Source organism: Propithecus coquereli, unplaced genomic scaffold (assembly GCF_000956105.1).
Source record: "Propithecus coquereli isolate 6110/MARCELLA unplaced genomic scaffold, Pcoq_1.0 Scaffold57, whole genome shotgun sequence".
Lineage (NCBI taxonomy): Eukaryota > Metazoa > Chordata > Mammalia > Primates > Indriidae > Propithecus > Propithecus coquereli.
This window is the reverse complement of record NW_012151618.1, coordinates 6,170,118-6,187,031: the sequence shown is the minus strand read 5'-3', so window position 1 is coordinate 6,187,031 and position 16,914 is coordinate 6,170,118. Positions and strand designations below refer to the sequence as shown.

At 44.3% G+C, this 16,914-nt stretch overlaps 1 protein-coding gene across 1 annotated transcript in view; it reads right to left on the bottom strand.

Annotated features, from left to right (window-relative positions):
• CGNL1 (cingulin-like 1) overlaps positions 1-6,896 on the bottom strand; it is a 159,957-nt gene extending 153,061 nt beyond the window's left edge. Inside the window, exon 1 of the mRNA XM_012658027.1 lies at positions 6,838-6,896. The gene's annotated coding sequence lies outside the window, so the exon portion shown is untranslated. The remainder of the gene's footprint in view (positions 1-6,837) is intronic.
• Between the last annotated feature and the right edge of the window lie 10,018 nt (positions 6,897-16,914).

The following is a 16,914-nucleotide window of genomic DNA, read 5'->3' as shown; positions in this document are numbered from 1 at the left end:
TGAAGAAGGAATGAAAATACCGCAGAACTACATTCTCCTGGCTCATGTATTTAAATGTTAAACTGTACCTCACCCTACGAAAATGGATGGTGGGCTTGAACCTTACCAGCGTTTGGTCCTCAACTCCAAAGAAAAAATATGTTCTGCAGGCCCTGATGGCAATGCCCTTCAAATAACGAATGCTTTAAGCAAACACAAGCAAAAGCCATTGGCCATGAGAACTTGAAATGCTTACAAAACAGCACGATTTTATCAAGAACTCTCTCTTAGTTTTGTGAAACACTTCCCACCCTTCTTAGCACTCATCCGTTTTTCTGTTCAGAAATCACTGGGGCTGCTAGAGGGAGACAGATGAAATTCAGGGATGTAAAGTTTCAAAAGGCTGACCGTCTTTCCTCCTTCTGAGATCCCTCCTCTTTAGGGGTTCATTTAGACATGTAAACAAACAGCACTGATGGTATTCTAATTGCTAAGATAAAGGCATATGCAAGCAGTCAATAATTTGTTGAAGAAATGAATGAGTGAGTCAAAGGAATGAATGAAGAGCCAGAGCTCTGTGTTCAGAGAGGCAGTAGTTGTTTGTAGCACAGCTCAGAGCTAGAAGACCAGGGTTTGAACCCTGGGTCCCACCACTTGGAAGCTGACCAACTTTGACAAGTGACCCAATTCCCATATCCTTGTTTCCCTCACCTGTGAAATGGGTCTATGATAGTACCTATCCCATAGAGTTGCTATAGGAAAAGCTCTTAGGACAGGGCTGGAAGTAAATGCTCTAGGAGCATTTGGCCCTATTATGAGAATTACTGATCTTGGGCAGGTCTTTGGGAAGAGTCTGACCACCCTCTCTCTCTCTTTTGTACCTACTCAGCTGCCTCACACCTAGGAAGTTGGACTCAGGCCTGTAGCGAGAGGTGGTCATGCCTTGAGCAGGCCAGACCAGAAAAATCAGCTAATGGATAGGTTTAATCTCCCATCCCCCATTCCCCCTTCCCCTTGTTCTACCTTCTCCCCAGCCACCACCTCCACTCCCCAAAGTTTACAGAGGGCCCAGGGCAGCACAGATAGTTAGCTGGTCTGGCAACATCTGGCACAAAGGTGCTTAAGTGCCAAACCTGAAACTCACAAGTAAAAGAAATCTTAAGTTTGGTAAACTCTACCCTGCAGTCCCTTGGCAAACTATTCTCTCCCTTTCTTATCTCTCCCTCCATTCTTTATCAGTTCCTCTCTAGCTCCTAAAGCTTTCACAGTAATCACCACTGGAAGTAAACTTTCCAGGTTCTGATGCTTGATTAGGGCAAGGAGAAAGGCTAATCAACTTTTAAGCTGCTGCTGTAATGCTGAGTAAGTCACTGTTTTTAGAAAGAAGAATAAAAAGCACATGAGCCCAAAATGGTGGGGAATCAAACCTTTTTTTTCTTAAGCTGTCAATACAGCTTCATTGAAGTTCAAGGATATATATGAGTTCATAGGATATACTAGAAGCTCTTCATGACTTTGAAAACTGGGCCATTTCTTCTTCTTTAGTAATCAAGTCAGAAAACCCCAGATGTTGAGAGTCCGACAGCGCAAGCTGGAATCCCCAAATTCCCACTCAGTACCTGTCTTCCGACCGCATGGAGCCAGCTTCCAGGAAAATGGGGTTCTGGGGAGCGATGGTCACAGCAGTTCCTCTGCCCTGTATGCACCACAAATGTGCAAGGGGAAACAGAGGGACTGTTTCAAATGCAATAAAATATGAGGATAGAAAACACAGGAAAGTAAGAGGTCAAAACCAAGAGAATTAATTATTGAGGACAAAACTAGAAAATCATGGTCACCTTACCCCAATCCTCTAGCAAAGAGATAAGTAACAGTGAAAGATATTTTAATAATAAAGAGGCTTTATACACCTAAAAAAACTACAAAGCAGTGACCTAAACCATTACATACTCTACCTAAGGCAAGCAAAAATCCCTGTGATTGGGCAGCAGGGAATAAACTCCACCCTGTCAACAAAGAGGCTTCCGGCCAGGCTGGCAGAAATATTTCATGTTCATAACAAATACCTTGTGCTCTAATCCCAAACACTCTAACTCCATGACGACCCTCCACTAAGTCCCTGGAAATAGCCCTAGCTGATCCTTGCCGGGTTGAAATAGGCCATAGCCTACCGTAGTAATGAACACTCATTCACTGTGTGAAACTCGTCGTCACTAATGATAGCTCCATACGGCCTTAAGCCCCTACTACCTGTAATTTTGCAAGCTCGAGGTAATTACTATGCAGCAAAGTTTTGTTTTTGCCATAAGTACCACACAAACAGGAATTGGATGTGCACAGCTTCATTTTACCCCAGAATGTGCAACACTGAATTTTGTTTTTAATCTCTTACCCAACAACCAATTATCTACAGAAACTCAGAAGTTTGCAGAACATGAAGAAATGTGGAGATAACATATCTCTAACCTAGGATATGGGACCCGTCCAGAGCCTTTCTGAACAGCCTGATCTGCCCTCTCCTTTAAAACACCTAGAAAAGTAGGATTCCACAAAATTCCCCTTGGGATCACATGGCTGCAATGGTTTTTAGTCTACTATTACACCTCATCTGGTAGAGGAAAACAATAAATCAACCCAGATCTAAGGAGACCTTGATGTTAAAAAAAAATAAACAAAGCACTGAGAACACAATTTCCTAATCAGCTCTGCTTAAGAGGCGCAAGAAAGAGTGGAAGGAACTTAGTTTTGTGTTCAGACAGACCAGAACGCTGTCGAACCTCAAACTCTGTCTCTTTCCAGCACTGTGAGCCTCTGCGGGATCCAGCGCCTCTTTGGGCCTCAGTTTCCTCACCTCCTCTCAGGAATGTAAGGTTCAGAGCAATGGAAGAGAAGCGCTGAGCCTGCTACCTGGCACTGGGAAGGCAGTCAACAGACAAATCGTAACTATTCTTATAACTGCGGGGTTATTAGCCCTATGGGTCAGCTATTTGGAAACCACCTTCCCAAAGGAAAAACAGAGTGAAGTCCAGTTTTCAACCTGTGCAAGGAAACCAGAGCTAAAGTGACAATGTATGATGAAGCACGAATGTCTGCCCACTGGCTGGAGTCACAGACACAAACCAAACCACTTGCTCTAAAAAGTCCCATGGCTGTTGCTTTCACAGGTGCTTTGTACTCTCTTACCAGCTCTGTTGCAGAGGCAGCCACAACTAAGCTTACTTTGCCAGTTACCAACATGCCAAAAATGGATCCAGCCACATTGTCCGCAAGCTTCCCACCCAGAGGAAAGGTCCCTGTTCTCCAGGCTGCTAAAGCAGAACGCATCTGCCAGAATCTGCCCTCTGCAGGATGGATACCTGTGCCCTTCCCTCTCCCCGTAAGAAATGTATCCGAAATCAGCCATTTAAAAGTTGATGTAAGGACTTAATACGCTCTAATTTAAACCCAAGTAAAGTGTTTCTTGTGGCTACTGTGCCAATGAATTGAGATAACTACCCAGGTGAGGCTAGCCAGGTGTCCCACGGCACCCCACGGTCTCTGCTTTTATCTCGATTATAGAAGTTCCTAACTTACTGCCACCCACAATTTCCATCCCCACCCGAGTGCAGGCTCCTTACTCAGGGACTGTGTCCTCAGCAACTCGGTGGGTAACACGGAGCTTTGCCAGTCGCAGTGGCTTCATTCGTATTTGTTCAATGAGTAAATGATGGGGGGGAGAAACACCCTCAGTGTGAATTGAATGTGAAGTACTCTCTCTCCCAAGGCTACTGGTTGCGGAGGTGGAGGAGGGTGGTGAGGGAAAGGGGTTTGGACCTGCAATGTTTGACAGAAAACTCCAGCAAGCTTTCCCTCCTCCATGAAGGCCAGTCAGCCCTGGAGCTACCCCCATCAAGTCCCTCTCCCTTTTTTTGTCTTTTCCATTTTTAGGGTTTTCATGTTATAATTTGTTTCTTGATAAGAGCAATGTCACACATGCCAGAATAAAGCAAGCACTTGGTCATCCAGGGAAAGTTACCCAATTTTCAATTCCCCTTGAACTTTGTTTTCCTGCTCCGGTGCCAACTTCTCAGCCATTTCACTGCCCTGAAGTGCCAGGAACAGAGGAGCAAAAGAAAGGAAAAGCACAAAATCGGTTGGCTTTTTTAAAAACATCAATGGCACCTCCTAGATAAATGGGTTTCGGGGGAAAAGTGGCCACTGAATTTCTCTCACCTCCCTCACCCCATCAGTACAGCAAATTAACTCTAAAAAAAAAAAAAAAGGGAAGCCAATAGGGCAGTCAATTCTTAACACAAATCAAAGGTCTCTTCTGGATGCTGTACACCCTTTCCCTAAATGAAGAACCCCCACACTAACTCTGCATATTTTTCTTAACTTTCTTCTAATCACTTTAGGATATTAGAGCTGCTACTGCAAAGTGAGAAATTTCAATAAATCTGTTTAGGTCCACATTCACATATACTTTTTCTTTTCCTTTTTTTGCGGGGGGGAGGGAGGATCCAGAATGTATTATTAATATTATATTCCCAGTGTAACTACTGCTGTTCAGGTGCAACTTTTCAGACACCAAGAGTTCAACAGCAGCCTCAAACATTTTTCCCCAAAATTGAGACAAGATTTTCAAGTTAACAAACTATTCAAGAATATGGCTTTATTTTGTTGGCATGGTCCAAAAAAAAAGTAGTAAAACAGTTTCCATATCCATATGGTCTTGTTCCCAAAAGGGTGAGGATTTGGGTCAGGAGCCACCCTGTGAGACCATGCACTCCATATAACCTCCATTCTCCAGCCAGAGCCAAGACAATTAAGACGTCTCCCAGAGTGGGCACACTTCCAGCAAGTGAATACAGCAATAGGAGCAAAGCATGGTGGTGGAAGGTAGAGAAAAGAGAAAAATGAAGTGGGCAAAATTATATAATTATTTTATTTTTCTAAATGAACGTTCTTTTGACTCAGGAGCTAGAAATGAGCACAAACGTTCCTTCACCTCTGGAGGGCATTCATGAAAGTATGTCATCCCACTGCTGATAAAAATACAATACAGAGGGCCAGCACCTAAGAAAAAAATTAAATCCACTGATTTGTGGCCAGGTAGCAACATCCAGGTGGGAATCTAATACAAACATCATACTTGGGGTGCAACAGTAAATTAACCAAGCTCCCCGGAGACTATCATGTTAATAACAAAGACACTGAAAACAAACTTTCTTAATAAAATATATATGATCTAATTCAGCCAATATACACGTAAGTTCAAAGTTTCCTTAGTCCCATTTCCCCATCATTTTTAAGATCATTTGACAGAGTCTGAGGTGTCATCTCAGATGTGCCATTCTATTGTAAGGCACTAATTCCCTAACTCAGATATTATTCTATCAACAAGAAATATACACTGTGTTACATCTGCAGGGCTTGATCACACATCAAGAATTTAACCTATTAACAAATGCACACACATTAACACAAATATCAACCACAAAACCTTAAGGATCTTGTTAACTTTGCTTCTTGAAGGAAAATTCCCCACATTTAGGCAAAACCATTATCTCTGAATGGGGGAGTGGGTAATCCAAGAGCTAACCAATTCCTAAAGTATTTGTCCTCCTTTTAATCTGAAATCCTTTCCAAATATGACGAGTCAAAGTATCACTTGGTTTTCCCTGAATAGGACAACCCTGTCTTATAACCTTGACCCTCACAAGGACTCCCTGATCCTAATACCTACACTCCCAACTCCTTGGCAGAAAGTGCCTGGCAATATTTACTATAAACAGAGAGGTAGAAACAAAGGGAACTTCAAAAAGGCACCATCTGCAGTCTAAGGCTGGAAAGCACCAACCAACAAGGTGTCCAGGTGGAGAGGTGGATCATAGAAGACTCAAGAGTGCCTGACATGGGTTCTATATCGGGATTGATCTTTAGTGGTTCAAAAAGCGGCCGGTGGGAGCAATCCCTAAAGCAGAGGTTCTCTAACTTGTTTGCACATTAAAATCACCTGGGGGGCTTTTAAAAATTCCAGTATCCAGGCGGCAACCCACACCAACCGAATCTGGATCTCCGGAGGTGGAACACAGGCACCAGTATTTTTAAAAACTCTCCAGATGTGCAGCCAAGCTTGAGAACTAACGTCCCCAAAAGAATTTCCAGAGTGCTTTGAGCAGCACAAGCAGCGTTCGAAGGGTACTGCTTCCTTGGGGGACACACATAGCACAAAGTTTCTAAAATCCTATGTAACTAACTCCAACATGACAGCCAAGCTACCTGTCTAGAGGCCAAACAGTGATGCAACTTGGAAAAGTCCCTCGGAAAGCTAGGATACGTGCTCTCAGTGAGGCAGGGGCTTTCAGGGATGACCTGCCTGGTGGTGGAGATGGCCAGGGACAGAGAGGAGGCCACAAGCCCCTTTCTTTTCATGGGACGGGCTGGATGAGCAAGCCGAAGAATTAAGTACGAGATAGGACAGGGACTGCGGTGCTCCGCGTGGGTCGCTGCCAGCTGTCGCTCAAGCCCGAGGGTCCAAGTAGGGGTGCGAAGGTAGCCAACCCCTCTTCACTAAAGGAAGGTCCTGGGTCCTCCTCCCTCCCTGCCTGCCCCGACGCGAGTCCCCAGGAGTCGCCACCGGTCCCGCAAGTCTCGGGGCAGGGCGCGGCTCGGGGGCCAGGAGCGCACCTTCCAGCCCCAGGACCCGCGCCCCTGGCGGCCGGAGCCGCGCCCGCTCCGAGGGCGGACGCGCGGGCTGAGCGCAGCGCACTTGGCCGAGCCCGAGCCCCTCGGGGTCCCGCCGCCCTGGGGGGCACCTCGGTCCCCGGGTCCGGCCCCCCTCGCACACCCGCCCGCTCTCGCTCCGAGCTCACTCACCGCCGCTGCCACCTCGGGCTCCCGCTCCCGCCGCAGCCAGCAGAGCCCGGCCGGAGTGCAGGGGCCGCGCCGCCGCCAGGAGGCCGGGCGAGCCCGCGCCCCGCCCCGCCCCGCAGCCGCCACCCGCCCTCCCGGAGGAGGGGCAGGGGCCGGGAGGGGCCCAGACCCGCCCGAGCTGCCGCGGGCCGTGCGCCTGGCCCCGTGAGCCCGCGCCAGACGCCCCCTCCCGGGCGGCCCGACCCTCCCGTCGCCCCCCAGCCTGGCCCCGCGGGACAGATTTCCCCCGGCACCCAGACTCCGCCCGGACTCGGTCTCGGATCCCCGGCGCGCCCTCCCTCTGCCCCCCGCCAGCACCTCCTCTGCACCCCACCTCAAGCCTCACACTCCTGTCCAGCAGCGCTTTGTCCTCCTCCTCCCCAGACTGGAATGTCCTCCCACCTCCCCTCCGCCATCACCGGGTATTTTCCTTGTCCCAGCCTGGGCCTTTCCAAATTCCCCGTCTGCGGGAAGCCTTCCTATTGCGCGCCCCCCACTGCCCTGAACTCAGTTTCCCCCTTACCCTTCTGTGCAGCCTTTTTCTCCCCAACTAGTCAGAAACTTAAGGTGTAGTTCTTTTCTTCTACTGCATCAAACCTACATGTATTTATTGAGCACCTACTATGCCTAGACACTGGTGGGGTGGTATAAGATTACAGTCGCAGCGCCTGGTATGGTGGCCTGCGCCTGTAAGTCCCAGCCACTCAGGAGGCTGAGGCAGGAGGATCGCTTGAGCGCAGAAGTTCGAGACCAGCCTGGGCAACATAGTAAGACCCTGTTTCTGAAAAAAAAAAAAAAAGATTGTAGTCGCTATTTACAATGTAAATGTCTGTCAGAGAGGCAGAAAAGTGACTTGCCTAAGGTTCCAGGGCTGATAGCACCAGGACTGGGGATTAGAAGCCAGTTTTCAGGTTCTAGTCTAGTTCAGGCCCCTCCCAGGGGAAACTGCGACATGCTGCTCACTAGCTATGAGAACTTGGGCAAAAACATTATCATTTCTGAGCCTCAGTTTCCTCATCTGTAAAATAAGGAGCAGGATACTCCACTAGGTTGTGACAATTCCCTGAGAAAACATATGAAAATGCAACACAACCCGTACTTAATAAGTAAATGTTTGCTGACATAAGAAATGAAATAGACACTTGAAAATTCAATAATTCAAAATAACAGTATAAAAGGACTTCAAAAAGTAATAGCGATTCATTGACAGTAAATAAAAATAAAAGATGCTAGGCAGAAATCCAAAGGAGGCAGCATGGCCCAGGGAGTCTTTCTGGAGGAAGCAGGATTGAGCTATTCTAGAGATAATGGGGCCAGGGGCAGTTGAGCTGAGGAAGACACAAGCAGAGGGTGGACCAGCATTCCTGAGCAGGGGGCCTGGGCCATGGCGCCCGTGCTAGAAGGCCGGAGGAGGCATATCAGAAAGCAGGATGGGGCCCGATGGTGGAAAAGACTTCAAATAGCAAAATGAGGCGGCTCAAGTCAACCGCACAGTACCGGGAACCTCAAAAGGGTTGGAATGGAACCTGCATTCAACAGAGAACTCCTAGACTGCCCTGCAAACGTGGGGTGGCAGAAACCGGAAGCCTAAGAACCAGCAGCGTAACAAAGGGGGGTGGTAGTAGGGAGGGACAGGAAAGAGAGAAATTTCCAAAGAAGGCTCCTAAGACTTGATGACCAGATGTGTGCAGCGAGGGAGTGGAAATGGCAGGGACGAAGCTGTTTCCGGGGTGGGTGGCTCGGAGCACCGGAAATAGGGACAATGACAATGGGGAAAGAGAACGTTTGTTATGAGAGCTGCTGAAGGTTCTGTGGAGGGTGAGGTAATGGTGGAGCTTTTGGGTAGGAAAACCCCCGAGGGCTGCTGGGAAGTGGAGGGTCATATCTGGGCAACATCCAGGTGCAGGGTGACAGGAGAGTGAGGGCTTGACCAAGTGCCAGAAAGCAGAGTGAAGTGCCCTCACTTAGGGCAGAGGAAGCATAGGGCGTCAACCCAAGGAGAAAGAGCAGCGCCCTGGAGAGCTGTTGGGAAGAACCAGGGGAGTCTTTGATGGCAGCCAAAGGGTGAGGATTCCTGAAGGAGCGGGCAGTGCCCAATATCCCTAAACCACTCCTCACGTAGACCCTTACAAGGACCTGCAGAGCGTATGCACTCAGTAAATATTTAACTGTCGAGACAATTTCATCAGCAATTGCCCCCCTCTTCGGGACAGACATTCTGCTGATAACGAAAATAAGGGGAGCAGGGGGGCGAAGATAGAGGCAGAGGAGGTCAGTTATCAGAGAAACTGCTTTCAATGCTGCTATTGTCAAGATGAACGTTCAAGCCCCATAGCCTCAACCTCAGACAGACACTTCCAGGCAAAGATTCTGAAATTTCGTAGAGCATCTTTTCCTTTATGTTTATCCAGTGTAAGTCTTGCTCCCTTGACTATGGTTATTGAGCCTGTAGAAAGTTGGATTTTGTTTGTTTGTTTTTGACCAACTGCAGCAACTCGCCAGAAGAGAAATTTTCAGGTGGAGGAGTAGAGAAAAATCATCTCTTTCTCTCCAGATTTTATGTACATGAACTACATGATGCAAAAATATTCAAACAAATGCTACGACATAAATGACATCCAAGTAGTGATGCAGAATACAGGAAGGACCAGGTTTCCCTACAGCAGCCGGCAGCTCCTCCCAGCACTGTGCCCCCACCCCAGGTTGTTTCATTAGTGGAGGGACTCCACCAAGACACTACCCCCCATGAACAGCTTCCCCCAGAACCCCAGAGGTCAGATTCCCAGCAGGTTTCACAGGCATGACACCATAGCAACTTCTCTGTCCTCCAGTGAGACCCAGCCATACCCTCTCCAGCAAGGCCTGGCTCTGAGCAGAGGCAGAGGGGAGGCTATTCCCTGGGTGCTCAATCTCATTTTTAGACCGTCCATGCTTCCCATGTAAAGGTAAGAATCTCAGTCTTAAACTATTCACCTTTCAAAGGGTTCACGCCTACAAGTGCTAGGGGAAGGAATTTAATACAACAAATAATTAAGTTTCTGTTTGAAGTTCCAGAGTCCCTTGGGCAGGCAAACTTGCTAGGCCTACAGAAGGAAATGGAACCCCTTGGCAAGGGATGGAAAGCCCCGCACCACCTGGGCCAGACTGCCAGATGACTACACTTGGGGCCACACACCTGCCCACCCGCCAACACTCTGGGCCTGCTGTCCAAGCTCCTTCATCTAGAATACCCTTCCCTCTTGCTCTAATCTGTAAAGGTTCTGTTCGAGTCCCTCCTCCTCTAAGAAATCCTCCCCTGGCCTCCCTTTCTGCTTTGTGGACTGTCTTATCACAGAACCTATTTATTTATAATTCAGCCCTCTCACACACTGAGCTCCTTCACCAAAGAGAGTGGGTCCAATTCTTCCCTGAGTCTCTAGCCACTAGCACATAGCAGGTGTTCGTAAATGTTTGATGAATGAATGAGTGAACACATGCTAGTCAGCACACACATGCAGAGCCAGTCAGGAAATGCCACTGGAGAACAAGTTCTCAGGCTTATCGTGGGAATGGCCTAGCCCAACTGAATTCCGATAGACTTGCTTCATGGCCTTGGACTAGTAACCTAATCTCTGTGGCCTGGATACACAGGGCAGGAAAGGGAGGTGATATTTATGTGGTCCATAGCAGAAGAGTGGGGCCTAATTAATATTTAAAGATCCTAAGTAGCTTTTGGAAAAACCAAAAAATTGTGTTCGTGTATAGTAGGGAGGAAGGTAATGAAGCTGAGTGTACCATTAATACAGTCTTATTCTGTGGGAGACAGGAAGACAGAGAAACCACCACTTTATTTATTTATTTATTTTTTATTCATTCTTAAGGCAGGACACCCTGTCATGTAAGTGGAAATGTTGAAAGAATAAAGTTTCTCAGCAGGAAAAAAAAAAAAAAAGCAAAAAAGGCTTGTGTTTGACTCCATGCTGCCCCTCCAGGATTTGCCCAAAGGGGACCACAGATTTTCCCCACAGGTGTTTCAATGCGCACAATAAATGAAAAATCAAGGGAGAATAAATTGCAACAATAAAAAATCCATGCACTTGACTAGTCAGAAAAAAGAAAAAAAGAAAAAATCCAGGCCGGTGCAATGGCTCACGCCTATAATCCTAGCACTCTGGGAGGCTAAAGAGGGGGTGTAGATCGCTTGAGGCTAGAAGTTCAAGACCAGCCTGGGCAACATAGTGAGACTCCCAAGAAAAATCAGCCAGGTGTGGTACCTGTAGTCTCAGCTACTTGAGATGCTGAGGCAGGAGGTCTGCTTGAGCCCAGGAGTTTGCGGCTGCTGTGAGCTACGATTGCAGCCCTGCACTCCAGCCTGAGTGACAAAGGGAGACGTCATCTCTAAAAAAAACACTTTTTTTTAAATATCTTTGCTTGAGACCCCACCCCAGGCCAATTAAATCACAGTCTCTGAGGTTGGGGTCCTGGCATTCTATTTTTGGCATTTTTTTAAAGTTCTCCCAGGGGATTCTAATGTGCAGCCAGAATTGTGCTCCCTGCTCTAATAGTATTTTCCTCCTAGGATCTTAAGTTCTCAGCAGCAAATTCTCGTATTGCTTTAAAAAAAAACTATCTTTTGAGGCTGAGAGAGGGACCACTTGTGCCGCAGATCAATTTTCTAAGCATAGAACATGAACTATATTTTCTGTCGGAGAAAATCCACTTTTTTCTATCACAGTGGGGCCATGTTTTTGAAAATCCTGCACTTTCTGCATTTTATAGCTTCACCTCTCCTTTCAAGCCTCTGCTGTTTGCCGGCTGCCTGCCTCCAGGGTGAGAGTGACAGGGTGGAAGGCAGGAATGAAAGGAGTCCCATAGCGATAGCTTCCAAAGCTTTTGGGCTTGGGGGTCTCTACGCCTAGACAACAGTTTGGGATATGTGAGGCTTAAGTGAGGATTTGACTTGAGGGACGAGAAAATATTATTCCAGACTGGAGGGGAAGGTGACTCAGAGATGGGAGAGGGGTGAGGGAGTGAAGAAATCATTAAAACAGGAATGAGGAAAAAAATAGCCACAAGGCCACTGTGAGAATTCAAGGAGCACAGTGGGAGCCAGCCGTCCCTCCCTAGGCAGGCCCTCCCTTGCCCACAGTCAGCCCTTTCCTGGTGACTACTAGGGAGGGGGTGCCCACTTATGCCCAGAGATTTTGCACACTCCCCTTCTCTGAATCCTGGGTGCTCCATTCCCACTTTACAGTATTCTAGAACATTCTTAAGCCCAGAGGAGGGTGGAGCTCTGGATTCCACACTCCAATAAAGTGGCCAGGCTTGTTTTCATAGGATTAAAAAATTTTTAGAAGACATAGAGAAAGTGAAAGATAACTTCCACAAACATAGTACAATTTATCTTTCGGTGCCTTAATGAATGCACACTTCATACCAGAAAAAGATCTATCCACTCAGCAGTAAAATTCACATATCCCAGAATTATAATGTCCTTAATGGGTATAACGATAGCAGAAAACATTTTAGGGAGGAAAGTGACCTACATTGGATATTATGTAGACAGCTAAGAAGTATGATACTAAGGGACATATAAAAGAACAGTATCATGTAACAAACTGAATTTGGCCAGAACATTCTCTGGTAAGGGAGCTCTTAGGATCACACACCATCTATCTCAATTACGTACCTGTCCAAAAGATAGAACACAACAGGAAGAATGTAGTTTTAATGAGCTTGGAGGGCTATAAAAAAGTTACCTTGTTACAAACTTTGTTTTTTTTATGTACCAGCAGGGGACACAGTATTTGTTCTCTGTTTTAAATTTTGTTTGCATAAAACAACACTGCTATGGAGTTGTAACAAATTATAAAATGGGAAGAAATTTTTCAAAAGGGGATTCTTTGTCGTCTCTGATATGTGGCAGCTGAGAAGTCAGATGTGGCTGTGTGTCTCCATTTTTTTCTTCAGCTGTTACTATTTGAAGGAGAGGTACTTAATAAAATTGATAAATTTTCAAAACATTGTGTTTTGATAAAATCTTTCTGGAGATGGATGGTGGCAACAGTTGCACCAAAATGTGAATGTATTTAATGCACTGAACCGTATGCTGAATATTGGTTTAAATGGTAAATTTTATGTTATGCAGGTTTAACCACAATTTAAACAAACAAAAACGAATAAAGTGCCCCTGAGCCCAGGTTGCACAAAACAAAAAAATAGAGTTCGTGGTTTTGATTGTATGTGTGTGTGTGTATGTGTGTGTACATATATAGGACAAAAGGAAGAGAGGAAATGCTTTATATTTATTAAAAAACAGAGTTTTCTGGTTGTTTCTGGCTGTTGGAAATGTAAAATGTGAGCATTAGTGCACGTTTGAGACCTTAGGCATCTAATAAAAGCATCTAGAAAATAGAGGCAATTGAGTCTGTGGTTTTTGTGGGTTTTTTTGAGACAGGGTCTCACTCTGTGGCCCAGGCTGGAGTGCAGTGGCACGATCATAACTCACAGCAACTTCAAATTCCCAGGCTCAGGCAATCCTCCCACCTCAGCCTCCCAAGTAGCTAGGACTACAGGCCGGCGCCACCACACGCAGGTAATTCTCCTGCCTTGGTCTCCCAAAGTGCTGGGATTACAGGCATGAGCCACCGCACCGGCCTGGGTCTTACTTTATAAAATACTACCAATTAATTAGTTTATATTAAAAAAAGAAATTCACAAAATCACTTGTGACATTCAGCACCTTGTTCAAGCCCCGCCTCACCACACTTCCCTCCAGTCTTCTACCTGGTCCCAACTGTTCAAAGCACCCATAGACAGGAGGAAAAAAAAACACACAAAAAAAGACAAGATAACTTATGATATTTTCAAAAGTTACCAAAATATTTTGAAGTTTTTTTTCTTATTCCAATGAACTAATGGAGAAACATCAACAAAGCAGTAGTAAGATGCATGTGGTTAAAAAAAGACCTCTTTGTGTAGACCTGGATATTATAATGCAATTTGTTGAAAAACAGGATTAATGGTGGCACCAGGCATCATTTTTTGGAAAGACACCTATTACTGATATTCCTATTTTTCTCCAACAACTCTACCGGTAATAAAATTGCTGGTTTGATCTCCATCTGCCTGACTGTGATGTCTGTTTCAGTTGGTGAGGACCTGGGAAGGGGAGGCAGTTTCCATGTGTTGGGCATCTTGCTGGGGCTTTCCATGCATTATTTCGTTCAGTCCTCACAACTGCCCAAGCAATGTTGTTATGCCCACTGTGTAAGGAAGAAAGTGGTACACAGAGATTAGAGAATTTGCCCAGGATTGCACAGCTCATAAGTGGTAGATCTAGGATTCAAATCCAGGTCTGTCTGATTCCAGAGCCTGTGTGCTTGGTCATTGCGATATGTCACATGCCGATAGGGCCAGCTCCCTTTTTCATAATGTTTGTTTTATAATGTATATTTTCAAATTATATTAATAAAAGAAATTCAGAGCTTCCAGGTCAAGACAACTGAGTGAGCATAAACTGAAACCACTCCCCCCATGACAAACATAGAAATAAGTGAAAGATAAAAGCCCTCAAAATGGAATGAGAATGTATAGCTATAAGGGCTGTCACTGGGAATTTGTGGAGAGCTAAGGCCAGATATGAGCTGGGAGCCAAGTATTTAGTGTCTGCTTGAGAACAGGAGCCAAAATTCACCTTACTCATGGTGATGGCAGACTTAACTGAGAACCCTGTACGTGAAGCCAGGGCAGAAGAGCATGTTCCCTTCTCAAGAATAGGGAGTAAAATAGCTTGATTAGATTTCTATCCAGCAAGACATCTCTTGTTCCTATCAGTAGACAGATACAGGGCCACTTGCATGACTGGAAACTGACCTACCCCCAATATCCAGAATTCAGTCTCTACCCAGACCAGGAACATTAGACTACTACCCTAAGGTCAAATTTAGAGCCGGAATGTACAATCAGGAAGCCACCAACAGTGAAAAAGTAAGTCCCCATGCAAGAAGATCATCAGACCAAATGACTAAACACATGAGTCAATTCAGTGCTATGAACAACAATGTAAATATCCAATGAATGAGATAATTTATGCTAGAAGAAATATAGATAACATCTTGAAAGAATAAAATATATATATACATAAAAATACATATCTTAAAGTCCTCAGAGAAAAAATAAGAAATGGCATTCACAAAATAAAACTAGGAAACCATGAAGTAAGAACAGGCAGCTATTGAAAAGAACAAACTGAACATATTAAAAATTAAAAACAACCATTTAAACAAAATTTTAAATAGAAGGGATAACCCATAGTTTGGACACAGCTAAAACTACAGTTAATGAACTACAAAATATAACTCAGATAATTGCCCAGAACACAGCCTAAAGAAGTAGAAATGGAAAAAATGAGGTGGAAGATAATTCTAAAGATAAGAGTTTTGTTGAGACCTCTAATTGTAAGGAAAGAATTCCAGAAATAGAGAATAGAAAGAATATGGGAGGTGTAAGATTTAAATGCCTGTGAGTATCCCAGAATTGAAGAAAGACATGAGCCCTCGGGTTTAAAAGTCCCCATTACCTGAGAACATCAAGGATAAAGAGAAAATATTTAAAAGGTACCAGAAAGAAAAGACTATTCAGATTGACAATAGACTTCTCTTCGGCAACAACAGATACCAAAAGACAATGGAATGATAATTGTCAATTAGCTGAGGGAAAATCACAGTGAATTCTGTAATTGAGAATTCTATATCGAGATAAGAGAAGAGGTAAAGACATTTCAAGACATGATATCTAAGAGATTTTATTTCCTACAGATCCTTGCTAAGAAAAATATGTACATATAATGAACAAATGGGATGCCACAAGAAACTGTAAGCAAAGAAATTGGTAAAACATGCTGAAGATCTAAATAAATACTATAGCAATGATAACAATTTTAAAAGTTGAGGTCCAGAAAATAGAAACAGAGGGAACATTTCCTAACTCATTCTGTGAGGGCCAGCATATCCTAATACCAAAACAGATAAAGATATTACAGAAAAGGAAAACCAATATTGTTCATGAATAAGGATGCAAAAATCCTCAAGAAAACATTAGCAAAAAAATAAATAAAAGGACAAAAGAAAACATTAGTAAATCAAATTCAGCATTGTATTAAGAGAATTATACATCATGACTAAGTGGGATTTATTCCAGGTATGGAAGGCTGGTTCAACATTTGAAAATCAATTAATGTGTTAATAATCTACCATATCAACAAGCTGAAGCTGAAAAAGACAAATCATATAATCATGCCAATTGATGCAGGAAAAAAATTTGACAAAATCCAACATTTATTCATGATTAAAAACTCTTGGCAACCTAGTAATACAGAGAGAATTTCTCAAGTTGATAAAGAACATCTACAAAAAAACCTACATACTTAATAATGAGAAATTGCATACTTTCTCCCTAAGATCAGGATCAGGGCTAGGATGTCCCCTCTCACCAGCCCTATCTGACATTGTCCTTCAAGTCCTAGCTAGAGCAATAAGACAAGAAAAGGAAATAAAAGGCATACAGGGTGGGAAGAGAAAAATTACCATTGCTAACAAATGACAAGTGGTCTATGTAGAAAATCCCAAAGAATCAGCAACAAAACTCCTGGAACTAACAAGCAATTATAGCAAGGTCACAGGATACAGGGTTAATATACAAAAGATAATTGATTTCCTATAACACAGCAATGAGCAATTGATATCTCAAATTATAAACACAATACCATTTATATTAGCACTCCCTGCTCATCCTCCCCAAAAGAAAGAAATGCTATGTATAAATCTAACAAAATAACTTTTGGATATATATGCAGAAAACTATAAAACTAATGAAAGAAATCAAAAGATCTAAATAAATGGAGACATATTCTGTGTTTATCAATTAGAAGACTCAATGTTGTTAAGCTGTCAATTCTTTCCAACTTGATCTATAGATTCAATGAGATTCCAATCAAAATCCCAGCAAACTCTTCTGTGGGTATCAACAACTTGATTCTAAAGTTTATATGGAAAGGCAGAT